Genomic DNA, 12839 nt, shown 5'->3' on the forward strand with positions numbered 1-12839 from the left:
ATCATCCATGAAACATCTTAAAATGCAGATTTCTGCCCAGCCTGCAAGGATTCTCTTTCAGGAAACGATTTTGACGGATTCATTCTAAAGATTAAATCTAAGGAATCGTGAGATGCTGTTGTAAATTGTTAGAAATGTCTTAGTTTTCTTGGGCTGCATAACAGAATACCACAGACTGGGTGACTTAAACAACAAAAATTTATTTTCTCACAGTTCTGGTGGCTGGAAGTCTAAGAGCAAGGTATCAACAGATTTGATTTCTTCTGAGCCTCTCTCTTTGGTTTGTGGATAGCTGCCTTCTTTCTGTGTCCTCATATGTTCTTTCCTTTATGCATGTGCATACCTGGTGTCTCTTTTTCTTCTTCTTCTCCTTCTTGTTTCTTCTTCTTCTTCTGCGTTTTTTTTTTCTTTTTTTGAGATGGAGTCTCACTCTTGTTGCCAAGGTTGGAGTACAATGGCGCAATCTTGGCTCACTGCAACTTCCGCCTCCTGGGTTCGAGGGATTCTCTTGCCTCAGCCTCCTGAGTCACTGGAACTACAGGCATGCGCCACCACGCCTGGCTAATTTTTTTAATTTTTAGTAGAGATGGGGTTTCACCATGTTGGGCAGGCTGGTCTTAAATTCCTGACCTCAGGTGATCCGCCTGCCTTAGCTTCCCAAAGTGCTGGGATTACAGGTGTGAGCCACCGCCCCTGGCTCTCTTCCTCTTCTTATAAGAAGAGCAGTTGTATTGATTAGGGCCCCACCATATGGGCCTCCTTTTAACTTATCACCAAATATGGTTATATTCTAAGGTATTAGGGGTCGGGATTCCAACATAGGAATTTTGAAGGGGCACAAATCAGGTTTCTATTTTACTAAAATTACTGACCACTATCTAAAAATAGTGAGAAGTCAATGTTCCAGCAAAGCAAACCATTCAGAGCCACATGAGTAAAATGATTAAAAAAAAAATGATGATTACTGTTGTGAATTCACTGAGTATTCAATTCTGTTGTAAGCACTTTTAACATATTCTTTCCTTCAGTTCTCACTAAATTATCTAAATTTTACCCCTGGGAAAACAGAGGCCTAGGAACACTAAATAATTTGTCAAAGGATATACGGAGTATAAGTGGTAGAGCCAAAATATGGACCCAGGGTAGTCTAACTCCAAAGAAAAGCCTCTTACTCACTTTAATAAATGACTTATTTTCATCTCATTAATTAAATGATTGTTTTTATGCTCAGAAACAATGATGGCATATCTAGAGTCAAGATGGCTGGAAGAGAAAAAGCTGAAACCATTGTGCCCCATCCCTCAAATCTCCCATGAAACACAGAAAATCCAAAGGAGAGAAAATTAGTAAGTACCATGATGACCAAGTATAGATACAAAAAGGAAAGAGAATTAATGCTCTATAGATCAAAATAGTGATGTATCCCTAGAGTAATAAGGATGTAAAGAAGCATGCAGAGAAAAAAGCATTAGTAAGGATAATAATGATCACTAGTAATATACTGACATTTCCTATGTGCCACACACTGGCGTGGGTGATTTCTGTGCATGTGTTATTAATTCCTCACAACAACCCGGTGAGATGAGTATTACCCTCCTTGGTTTACAGGGAAATGTAACATGGAGAAATCTTGTAATATGCCCCATTAAGTTGACTGGGATAGTAAGATGTGAACACTGTATAAAGCCTAACAAAATCTGGCAGGGAGTTCAGTGTTGGGTACACAGTGGAGGATCAGACTGGTGGCAATTAGGAAACTATGAGTAATGATACAAACACTCACCTGTAAAATTCTCATTCCACCCTCATGGCACCCAGGCTTCTTCTGTTTCACAGAATCTAGAATTAACTGGACAAAAGAAACCCAGGTACTGTAATGAGAGTTTTCACACTTTCACTCTTTCGATGGAAGAAAGAGGAAAGCTGCTCACTTTCTTGTTGAAGTCAAATTCCCATTGGGCACCACCACTGCTATCCCTGTTTTTTGTGCCTATGGGCTCTGATTTTCATCTATTATTTTCTTTCCTTCCAACATTACTAGTTGTTTTGCTGACTTGATTTAAGTTCTGTAAGATGTTTGAATTGATTTGTTACTGTGCTCAGTTCTTTCCTTTGATCTCATTGATACCTTTCAATATTGCAAGGGGGCAAAACTAGTATTCACATCTCTATTTGCTTAGTGGAAGCAAACTGTATACTGAATCACTGGAGAAATTTTGGTAGGGCAACACTGCTGTAAAAACTGAGGCCTCTTCAACAAGTCTGCATAGAAAGATGCCCTAGGAAGATGCTGCCTTCAAATCTGAATATACCTCCCAGTAAATAAGTTGAATCAGAACCTTCTTTACCTTCTAGGGAGGCAAGATAACCCAGGACACAGGCAAAAGAATTCTGTATTGTAAGATAAGCTTCATCCAAGGATCACCAAACTCTTGACATACAGACAGACAGAGATGTCTCCCAACTTGTGGAAATAAAAGTGACTTCATCTTGGATGCTAATCTGCCATGTTGACTGCTGATTAACCCCAATCCTGGGTATGTCTCTTGATTTCTACTTTATTTACCATCTCTCGTGTAAGAACATGTACTCATCATGTATCCTGCCCTTAGATCAAAGCAATTTTTTTTTTAGATGGAATCTTGCTGTGTTTCCCAGGCTGGAGTGCAGTGGCATGATCTCAGCTTACTGCAACCTATGCCTCCCAGGTTCAAGTGATTCTCCTGCCTCAGCCTCCTGAGTAACTGGGACTACAAGCGTGTCCCACCATGCCAGGCTAAGTTTTTGTATTTTTAGTAGAGATGGGGTTCACTGTGTTAGCCAGGATGATCTCGATCTCCTGACCTCATGATCCACCCGCCTTGACCTCCCAAAGTGCTAGGATTACAGGCATGAGCCACTGCACCCGGCCAGATCAAAGCAATTTTAATGTCATCACACGAATGATAGGCCATGACAGACATAGCATTCTTGTCTGTTCTGGAGCATCACCTTTAATTGTCTGTATAGAGCACATACAGTCTTTCCCTATTGTCTATAAGCTCTGGGGATAACAGTGTGGTGATCTGTCTGTCTTGCTGCCACTGAAGACCATATGTCTGTCCATAAGTTTCCAGATAAATCATCTTCTGCCAACAAACTGGATTTGTCTCCCTTGTTCTTCGGTTTTATGGCTCCTTCCCCATTTGGGGGGTCATTTTGCATATATGTTCCTTTCACAAAATAATTGGAAATCCATGCAGGAGGAGACTAGGAACCAAAGTTTGGGCAAGAGTAAGGACACATCAGTAGAAGAAATTCCAGAGTGGTCCTCTTCATCTATATGGAATGATGTTTTCTGTTTACTAGATGCCTGTAGACCACTGTGTGAGTAGGGTAACACCTCAAAAGTGCCAACGGGTCTAGAATGCTTGCTAGTAGAAAGCTGTCTGACCACTGGGGTAATGAAGGTTGCTAGGTGGTGTCAACAGTAGGTTGGCCACTGTTACAGATTTGCAAGTGGCCACAGAAGTGTAGTTAGCAGCTGAGATGAAGGTACAAAAGCTAGAGGAAGTATTACAATTAGAAACAAATGAGAAATTTCACATCCATGTTAGCATCTAATCTGATGGATAAGCTCGAAACTCAAAGTCACAATTGGAAATCCTAGTCTGCTGCTGTGTTTTCCAGGGAGGAAGGAAGCTGCACTGGCCAAATGTGTGAGTGGTCCTTGCTAAATTGGACTGGAATTTTTGTTTTTGTTTTAATTTTATTATTATTATACTTTAAGTTTTAGGGTACCTGTGCACAATGTGCAGGTTTGTTACATATGTATACATGTGCCATGTTGGTGTGCTGCACCCATTAACTCATCATTTAACATTAGGTATATCTCCTAATGCTATCCCTCCCCCCTCCCCACACCCCACAACAGTCCCCAGTGTGTGATGTTTCCCTTCCTGTGTCCATGTGATCTCATTGTTCAATTCCCACCTATGAGTGAGAATATGCGGTGTTTGGTTTTTCATCCTTGCAATAGTTTGCTGAAAATGATGGTTTCCAGTTTCATCCATGTCCCTACAAAGGACATGAACATCATTTTTTATGGCCGCATAGTATTCCATGGTGTATATGTGCCACATTTTCTTAATCCAGTCTATCATTGTTGGACATTTAGGTTGGTTCCAAGTCTTTGCTATTGTGAATAGTGCCACAATAAACATACGTGTGCATGTGTCTTTATAGCAGCATGATTTATAATCCTTTGGGTATATACCCAGTAATGGGATGGCTGGGTCAAATGGTATTTCTAGTTCTAGATCCCTGAGGAATCACCACACTGACTTCCACAATGGTTGAACTAGTTTACAGTCCCACCAACAGTGTAAAAGTGTTCCTGTTTCTCCACATCCTCTCCAGCACCTGTTGTTTCCTGACTTTTTAATGATTGACATTCTAACTGGTGTGAGATGGTATCTCATTGTGATTTTGATTTGCATTTCTCTGATGGCCAGTGATGATGAGCATTTTCTCATGTGTTTTTTGGCTGCATAAATGTTTTCTTTTGAGAAGTGTCTGTTGGTGTCCTTCGCCCACTTTTTGATGGGGTTGTTTGTTTTTTTCTTGTAAATTTGTTTGAGTTCATTTTAGATTCTGGATATTAGCCCTTTGTCAGATGAGTAGGTTGCAAAAATTTTCTGCCATTCTGTAGGTTGCCTGTTCACTCTGATGGTAGTTTCTTTTGCTGTGCAGAAGCTCTTTAGTTTAATTAGATCCCATTTGTCAATTTTGGCTTTTGTTGTCATTGCTTTTGGTGTTTTAGACATGAAGTCCTTGCCCATGCCTACGTCCTGAATGGTATTGCCTAGGTTTTCTTCTAGGATTTTTATGGTTTTAGGTCTATGGACTGGAATGTTAAGACCTGAAATTTGTGGGGACCAATTGGTGAGTCAGATGAAGACACAAAAGTTCTTTCAGGGAGGGAGAGGATAATCAACCTCCCTTTTTGAGAGCAAGACCGCTCATACAGCAGAAAGCAAATGCCTAACACATGCAGCTGGGCAATATCAGACAGCCTTTTCAGAAAACTTAACTGTCTGAGAGTACATCTTGGCAGAATTATTGTACATAGGAAAAATGTTTGCATAGTTGCTGAGAGAAGGCATAGCCACATGGATGGTGCAGTAGGGGATACTGGTGTGGATGGCATTTCCCTAGCAGGGAGTGAAGCTGAAAAAATTAGTAATATAACCTCTCATCCTCCTTTGAGGAAGCATTTGCATAATGCTAGAATTCTTGAGGGCAATCATAGTCTTACGGACTGGATTATCTTGGCTATGACGGAGGCTTGGCCAAATGACTTCCTGGGTCAGATTTCAGCATGAAAATATCTGGAGAAAGCACAAGGCGATTTATGGGAGTTTGGCAAGCATCAGGTCATATATGCCTAACAACTTTAGGACCAGATAAAGTTGTGTTTGCCATGGGCATAAAAATCAGTCATTGCAAGGTGCCCTTTATGATTGGCATGGTTCTTTCATATCCTTCTTGAGCTCCCTTGTGAGACAAGATGTATATAATATGGAGGAAGCTATAGCTGATCCTGGAGAAACTGAAAAGTGAAGACATAAGGTCCAACTGGTTACTAAAGAAAAAGGAAAAAATGGAGAAGCCAAACCTGCCAGCCTGAAAAAAGGAGGTCTAAAAGGCCCAGATAGGATTACTGGGAAACAAGTGTGGTGTGATCTGATCTCACCTGTGCTAGACAAAGAAAAACATAGACCAGCAACCCAATGCCATATTAGTGGGCCTTTGGAAAGACCTCCTCCTGATCACTAGTTTAGACTCCTTCTTAGTGCCCCACCAAAAGAAAAGAAACTTTACATAAAATTACTTCAATTACCATGTTCCAGAGATGGAAGCCTCCCCAGCCTAGAGACTAGGGGTGGGGCTAAGGTTGCTTCCATTTGTGAGCAACAGGGGGCAACTAGAGGTGCCATGTGAAGCTCAAAATCTAGTGGACTTCAAAAAAAACAAAGAACCTTAACGTTAGTAGACACAGATGTAGACTGTATCTTAATTCATGGAAATCCAGAGATATACCCTGGTAATTGGGCAGCTATAGATTATTACAGGGGTGAACAATCTGAGTAAAACAAACTCCTCTCCTCCTTGGTGTTGAGTGGAGTCCCCCCTGGTTAGTATACTGTTTTAATCTCACCTATTCCAGAAAATATCTTTGGTATGGACATCCTTTTAGGATGAACTTTGATACAAAACTAGGCCCATTCTGCCAGTTGCATGGAAAGCCAATCACTGATTAGTGAGTTTTGCAATACAGAAAAGATTTATTCACAGGGCCACCCAGTCAGGAGATGAGATAATAGCTGTCAAATCTGCCTTTCTGTAGATAGGGCTTGGAATATTTATGGTATAAAAAAGCAGAATGGTCTAAGGTGTGGGAAAAGGTGATTGGCAATGGAGGTAAATGAGGTAATTGGTGATCTGCGCAAACATATTCAGAGTTCATAGATCTTCATAGGACACATATTCAGAAAATGGCAGTATTAGCAGGATCTGAGGGAGAAGTTTTTGGCCCTATGACATTAAATGGTCACTTGGGCATTTGAACAGACTGAGTTGAAGGGTTGGTGGTCTCAACCAGTTCAAGCTGGACAAAGGCTGCCCCTAAGTTCCTGAAAAAGCAAACAATTGTTACCATGGTGACATATACATCAGAGGCGTTATCTATAAGGAAGCTAGTGAAGACCAAGTTATAGCATTTGGCAGTATGGCTTTCAGCTGTATGGGTTAAAAAAATCAATAAGAAGCAAGTGACTAAAAAGATTAGACTTTGGTTTCAACTTTACAAATATCTTTGGGAGAATTCCACACAAGTTTGGGCAGTAAAAGCTATTCAGGCAACCTACAAAATGGGAGAAAATTTTCGCAACCTACTCATCTGACAAAGGGCTAATATCCAGAATCTACAATGAACTCAAACAAATTTACAAGAAAAAAACAAACAACCCCATCAAAAAGTGGGCAAAGGACATGAACAGACACTTCTCAAAAGAAGACATTTATGCAGCCAAAAAACACATGAAAAAATGCTCATCATCACTGGCCATCAGAGAAATGCAAATCAAAATCACAATGAGATACCATCTCACACCAGTTAGAATGGCGATCATTAAAAAGTCAGGAAACAACAGGTGCTGGAGAGGATGTGAAGAAATAGGAACACTTTTACACTGTTGGTGGGACTGTAAACTAGTTCAATCATTGTGGAAGTCAGTGTGGCGATTCCTCAGGGATCTAGAACTGGAAATACCATTTGACCCAGCCATCCCATTACTGGGTATATACCCAAAGGACTATAAATCATGCTGCTATAAAGACACATGCACACGTATGTTTATTGTGGCATTATTCACAATAGCAAAGACTTGGAACCAACCCAAATGTCCAACAATGATAGACTGGATTAAGAAAATGTGGCACATATACAACATGGAATACTATGCAGCCATAAAAAATGATGAGTTCATGTCCTTTGTAGGGACATGGATGAAATTGGAAATCATCATTCTCAGTAAACTATCGCAAGAACAAAAAACCAAACACCGCATATTCTCACTCATAGGTGGGAATTGAACAATGAGATCACATGGACACAGGAAGGGGAATATCACACTCTGGGGACTGTTGTGGGGTGGGGGGAGGGGGGAGGGATAGCATTGGGAGATATACCTAATGCTAGATGACGAGTTAGTGCGTGCAGCGCACCAGCATGGCACATGTATACATATGTAACTAACCTGCACAATGTGCACATGTACCCTAAAACTTAAAGTATAATAATAATAAAAATAATAATCATAAAAATAAAAAAATAAAATTACAAAAAAGCTATTTTGAGAAGGGAATCAAAATGGGAACCTATATACATCCCTCCCCTAGGGTGCATTATCAGTATGATACACTACCATCTTCCTGGTGGGATGGAAGAGATTACAGCCATGGTACAGAAGCTTGTTGAAGTTAATATTATATGGCCAGCTGAGTTCTTTCAGTCTTATGTGACAGGTAAGGAAACTTGATGGCACCTGGCACATGAGAGTAGGCTTCCAGAAATTAAATAAGGTGATTCCTGAGATACATGCTGGTATTCCTAATATAGCTCAAGTGATAGAAGAACTAATACAAACTCAAGGCACTTGCCATGCTATTAGACTTGGCCAATGCTTTCTTCATTATTGCTTTATACCCTGACACATGGGATCAATTCCCTTTTACTTGGAATGGTCAATAATGGAGATTCCATGTGTTGTCCCAGGGTTTTCTACATAGCCCCACTATTTGTCATGGAATTACTTCTAGATATTTAACTTTATGCCCACTGCCACCTACCGTTAAATGGTTTCATTACATTGATGATTTGTGCTAACCTCTGAAGACTTGTCAGTGCTATAGCAACACCTTGACTCATTTAACAACCTTCTCCAATCCAGAGGATGAGCCATTAATTCCCAAAAGATACAAGGCCCAGGATTTCTTGTAAAGTTCCTCAGGGTCACTTGGTTGGTAAGACATGCCTTATCCCAGGTGTAGCCATTAATGAAATACAACAATTTCCCACACTTAAAAAATCAGTTACAAAGTTTCTTAGGTCTTTTGGGATATTTGTAGGCTTTTTGTCCATATTTAGCTCTTTGTGTCCCCTATACAGACTAGTGAAAAATGGAACTAGTCGGTACTGCATAAGGAGCAAGATGAGGCATTAGAGAAGGCTAAAATACTAGGGGCTCAGGCACAAGCCTTAGGCTACCCCCTTTGGGGTAGAAGTTCCTTATAGATCCTGGAGATCAGACCTTGGTCAGATGTATAGTTTGTGAATATTTTTCTCCCATTCTGCAGGTTGACTGTTTACTCTTTTGATAGTTTCTTTGGGGATACCAAAGTCTTTGGATGTAACTATAAGCCCTAAGGGAACCAGTTGGGACCTCTGGAAAGTCCAGCATGGGAAAGCAGTTCCCTTAGGATTTTGGTCACAACTAGGGAAGGGTGCTGAAATCTGCTATTCTCTGATTGAATAATAGGTCCTGGGGATATCTATGGACTTGCAGCAAGTTGGACCCATAATTTCTGGAAAGATCAAGTGGTGTTTGTTTTTAGTTCTGTTTATGTGGTGAATACATGTATTGATTTCTGTATCTTAAACCAACTTTGCATTCCAGGGATAAAGCCTACTTGATCATGGTAGATTAGCTTTTTGATGTACTGCTGGATTTGGTTGGTGCAGGTTTATTTCTGGGTTCTCTATCCTATTCCATTGGTCTGTGTCTATTTTTGTACCTGTAACCTTACAGTGTAGTTTGAAGTTGGGTAGTGTAATGCCTTCAACTTTGTTCTTTTTTGTTTAGAATTGCTTTTGCTATTCAGGCTCTATTTTGGTTCTATATGAATTTTAGAATAGTTTTTTTTCCTAATTCTGGGAAAAGTGACCTTGGTAGTTTGATGGGAGTAGGGTTGAGTCTGTAGATTGCTTTGGGACTTGTGGCCATTTTAATGATATTGACTCTTTTGATCCATGAGCATGGGATTTTTTCATTTGTTTGTACCATCTATGATTTGTTTCAGGAGTGTTTTGTAATTCTCATTGTAGAGATCTTTCACCTCCTTGGTTAGATGTATTCCAAGCTAGTTTTTTTCCCAACTACTTTAAATGGAATTGCATTCTTGATGTTACTCTCAACTTAAATGTTATTGGTGTATAGAAATGCTAGTAAATTGTGTACATTGAATTTGTATTCTGAAACTTTACTGAAGTCATTTATCAGCTCTAATAGCCTTTTGGTGGCAGCTTTAGGGTCTTCTAAGTATAGAATCATATCATCAGTGAAGAGAGATGAATTTTCTTCTTTTTCTATTTGGATGCCTTTTATTTATTTCTCTTGCCTGATTGCTCTGGTTAGGACTTGCGTACTTCGTTGAATAGGAGTGGTGAGAGTGAGTATAGTTGTCTTATTCCAGTTCTCAATGGGAAAGCTTCTAGTTTTCGACTATTCTGTATGATGTTTACTGTGGGCTTGTCACAGATGGCTCTTATTATTTTGAGGTATATTCCTTTGATGCCTAGTCTGTTGAGGGCTCTTATCATGAAAGAATAAGGAATTTTATCAAAAGCTATTTGTGTGTTTATTTAGATGATAATTGAGATTTTTTAAAAAAATTATTTATGTGATGGATTACATTTATTGATTTGTGCATGTGGAGCCAATCTTGCATCCTAGGAATAAAGCCTACTTGATCATGGTGGATTAGCTTTTTCATGTGCTGCTAGATTCAGTTTTCAAGTGTTTTGTTAGGATTTTTGTATCCATTATCATCAGGGATATTGGCCTGATGTTTCCTATTTTTGTTGTCTTTAACTGATTTTTGTATCAGACTGATGCTGGCTTCATAGAATTTGTTTTGGAGGAGTCCCTTCTGGAAATCAAAAAGTTTCTGAGACAGGTTTCAATCAATTTAGGAAGTTGAAACTCTTTCTTCCACTTGTTTTATTATATTGATAAAGATTTCAATTATATTTTGAAGTTTTTAAGTGAGCTTTTCAGTTTTATTAGCTCTGATTGCTTTCTCTTTAAGATGTCTACATTTTTATTTTCTGGATTGCACTACAGATTTCTTTGTGTTAATTTTCAACCTTATCTTGGATCTCATTGAGTCTCCCTGCAATCCATGCTTTGAATTCTCCATCTGTCATCTCTCTGCCCCCATTTTAGCTAGAGACCATTGCTGTAGAGCTACAGCAATATTTGGTGGAGTCAAAACATCCAAATTATTCATGTTGGCAGAATTCTGTTTTTTTCTTATCTGGACAGGGTAGAGTCTTTTGGCTCTGGTTCTCTATTCCTGTGCATTTCTATCAGTAGGTTTTGTATCGGTCTGTGAAGTTTGACCCACAGGCCAGTAGATGGTGTTTGCAGGTAAGAGCCAGCTGCTGCACAAGCAGATGGGTATGAGTCTGTTTTTTGTTTACTGTGAGGTGCTCTCTGTTATTTCAAGGGAAGAACTGAACAGTGGTGTGCCTGGTGTCCTGAGCTTCCTGTTCCATGGGGTTGAGGGGACACAGTTGGGCAGAGCTGGGGTTCCTGGCTTGTGCACAAATATCCCAATGTCAAGTAAAGACACCCGTCCTGATGAGGGTGGTTGGGAAGAGCTCCTGGTAAAGAGCCTTGAAGTCTCTGGGGGGAAGTTTGACTGGACTGCACCTGCTCTGTCTTAGATAGGCAGGAATATGATCTGTTTCCCTATCACACCCCTGTTTCAGGGCTCATGACTCCTAGTCAGAAAAATACTGTCGTCTATCTCTTGGCTGCAATGTGGTTGAGAGTCATGGGAAATGCCTGTTTTGTGACTCTCTGTGGGAGTGATTTTGGTGCACATTCTCATCACTTTATCTGAAATAGATAGCATTTAGGCCCACCTGTTCTCTGATGTGGCAGCACTGCTGCTTCTTGTAAAATTGGGGCTTCACCTTTGGGCGCTTGTGAGTGAGTGAATGTTGGTTATGGTGGTGTCAGCTGGGTTGGCCTGACCCGAGGCCTTGAGGGAAGGTGTTAAGTGCAAGCAGAGTTGGAATGGGTTAGGTAGTTCTTCAGTTCCCAGGCCCCTAGATAACCTTCTGGACAGCATGTATGAGTCCTGAAGGCACTGGACCATGGTCAGGCTAGCCCAGAGTTTAGGTGTTGGCTGTGTTGGGTGGTGGGTGGGTTCCTGGGTCACCAGCCAAACTCTCAGGGAGGGGAAGGCAGAATTCTTAGGTGGTGGGAGTCTGAAGAAATATCACAGGCCTGTTGGGGTTGGGTTTTTAGAAGGGCTGAGATGTTCAGGTTAGGGCAGAGTGGCTTTGCTGTGGGCCATTCACTGGAGATGGCTGGAACCTCCACCTGGGGCAAAGGAGACTGGTGGCTGTGAGGTATATGGCATGCTTGCACTTCCCTCCCACCCAAATGATGCTGAACTTCACTGTCGGAGGCACGTAAAAGTGCCAAGCATTGTCTGTTTCCTCTGGGAGTTTTGCAGAGCTGCAGAGCTGCAACCCACTGCAATGTTCAGGCAGGGGTGGGGTTACTGCACTGGAAGCCTAAGCCAAGCCTTGCATGGCTCAGAGCAGTGGGGCATGAGTCACATGGTCTGCCATCCAGGCGGTTCATGGAAGAATGCTGGTAAGAGTTGGAATTGGTTGGATAATTCTCCAGTTCTACCTCCAGTTGCCCACCCATAGAATTCAAGCAAGGGCTGGGCTGCTGTGCTGGCAGCCCAAGTCAGCTAGTTTTGTTTGGCTCAGAGCAGTGTGGGCAGGGGTTACACATTTTGCCATATGGGCTGTTTCTGGGGTAATGCTGAGCTGTGCCCATCCACAGAATTCAGACAAGGTTGGAGTGGCTGTAGTGGAAGACTGAGCCAAGCCTTGCCTAGCAAGGAGTGGTGTAGCCTGACTGCTTCTCCACACTGTGAGTTTGGCCTCTACTGGGGATACGGCAGCTGATTCTGGGCTGCTGAGGGATCTAGGGCCTGTAGATCTCCATGTGGAGTTGAGTGGTGTCTTTGCAAAAACTCCAGGAGGCTCTCAGTGTTAGGCTAGAAGCCTGATGCGTGGGGTCTGAGGGATTCAAGCATGTTCAGGGTTATGAAGACTTGTGTGGGAAGTGTGGATCCCCTTGTGACTCTCATTCACTCACCCTTTCCCCATGTTAGGGAGCTTCTCCTAGCTTCATACAAGTCCTAGGTGGGCAGCTGCCCAGTTTTGCTCCTTTTTTTTCCTCTGTGGGTCCCCTCACTTCCTCAGTGAA

The 12839-nt window shown here is 41.4% G+C and overlaps 1 protein-coding gene across 2 annotated transcripts in view; it reads left to right on the top strand.

The window, feature by feature from the left end:
- Positions 1 to 12839, top strand: part of SLC22A10 (solute carrier family 22 member 10) — a 96351-nt gene that overhangs the window by 50747 nt on the left and 32765 nt on the right. For both annotated transcript variants that reach the window (XM_016921102.2, XM_016921105.3), the window contains exons 3-4: positions 1232 to 1346; positions 2356 to 2537. The gene's annotated coding sequence lies outside the window, so the exon portion shown is untranslated. The remainder of the gene's footprint in view (positions 1 to 1231; positions 1347 to 2355; positions 2538 to 12839) is intronic.

The sequence above is a fragment of the Pan troglodytes genome, chromosome 9, assembly GCF_028858775.2.
Source record: "Pan troglodytes isolate AG18354 chromosome 9, NHGRI_mPanTro3-v2.0_pri, whole genome shotgun sequence".
In the NCBI taxonomy this organism is placed as follows: domain Eukaryota; kingdom Metazoa; phylum Chordata; class Mammalia; order Primates; family Hominidae; genus Pan; species Pan troglodytes.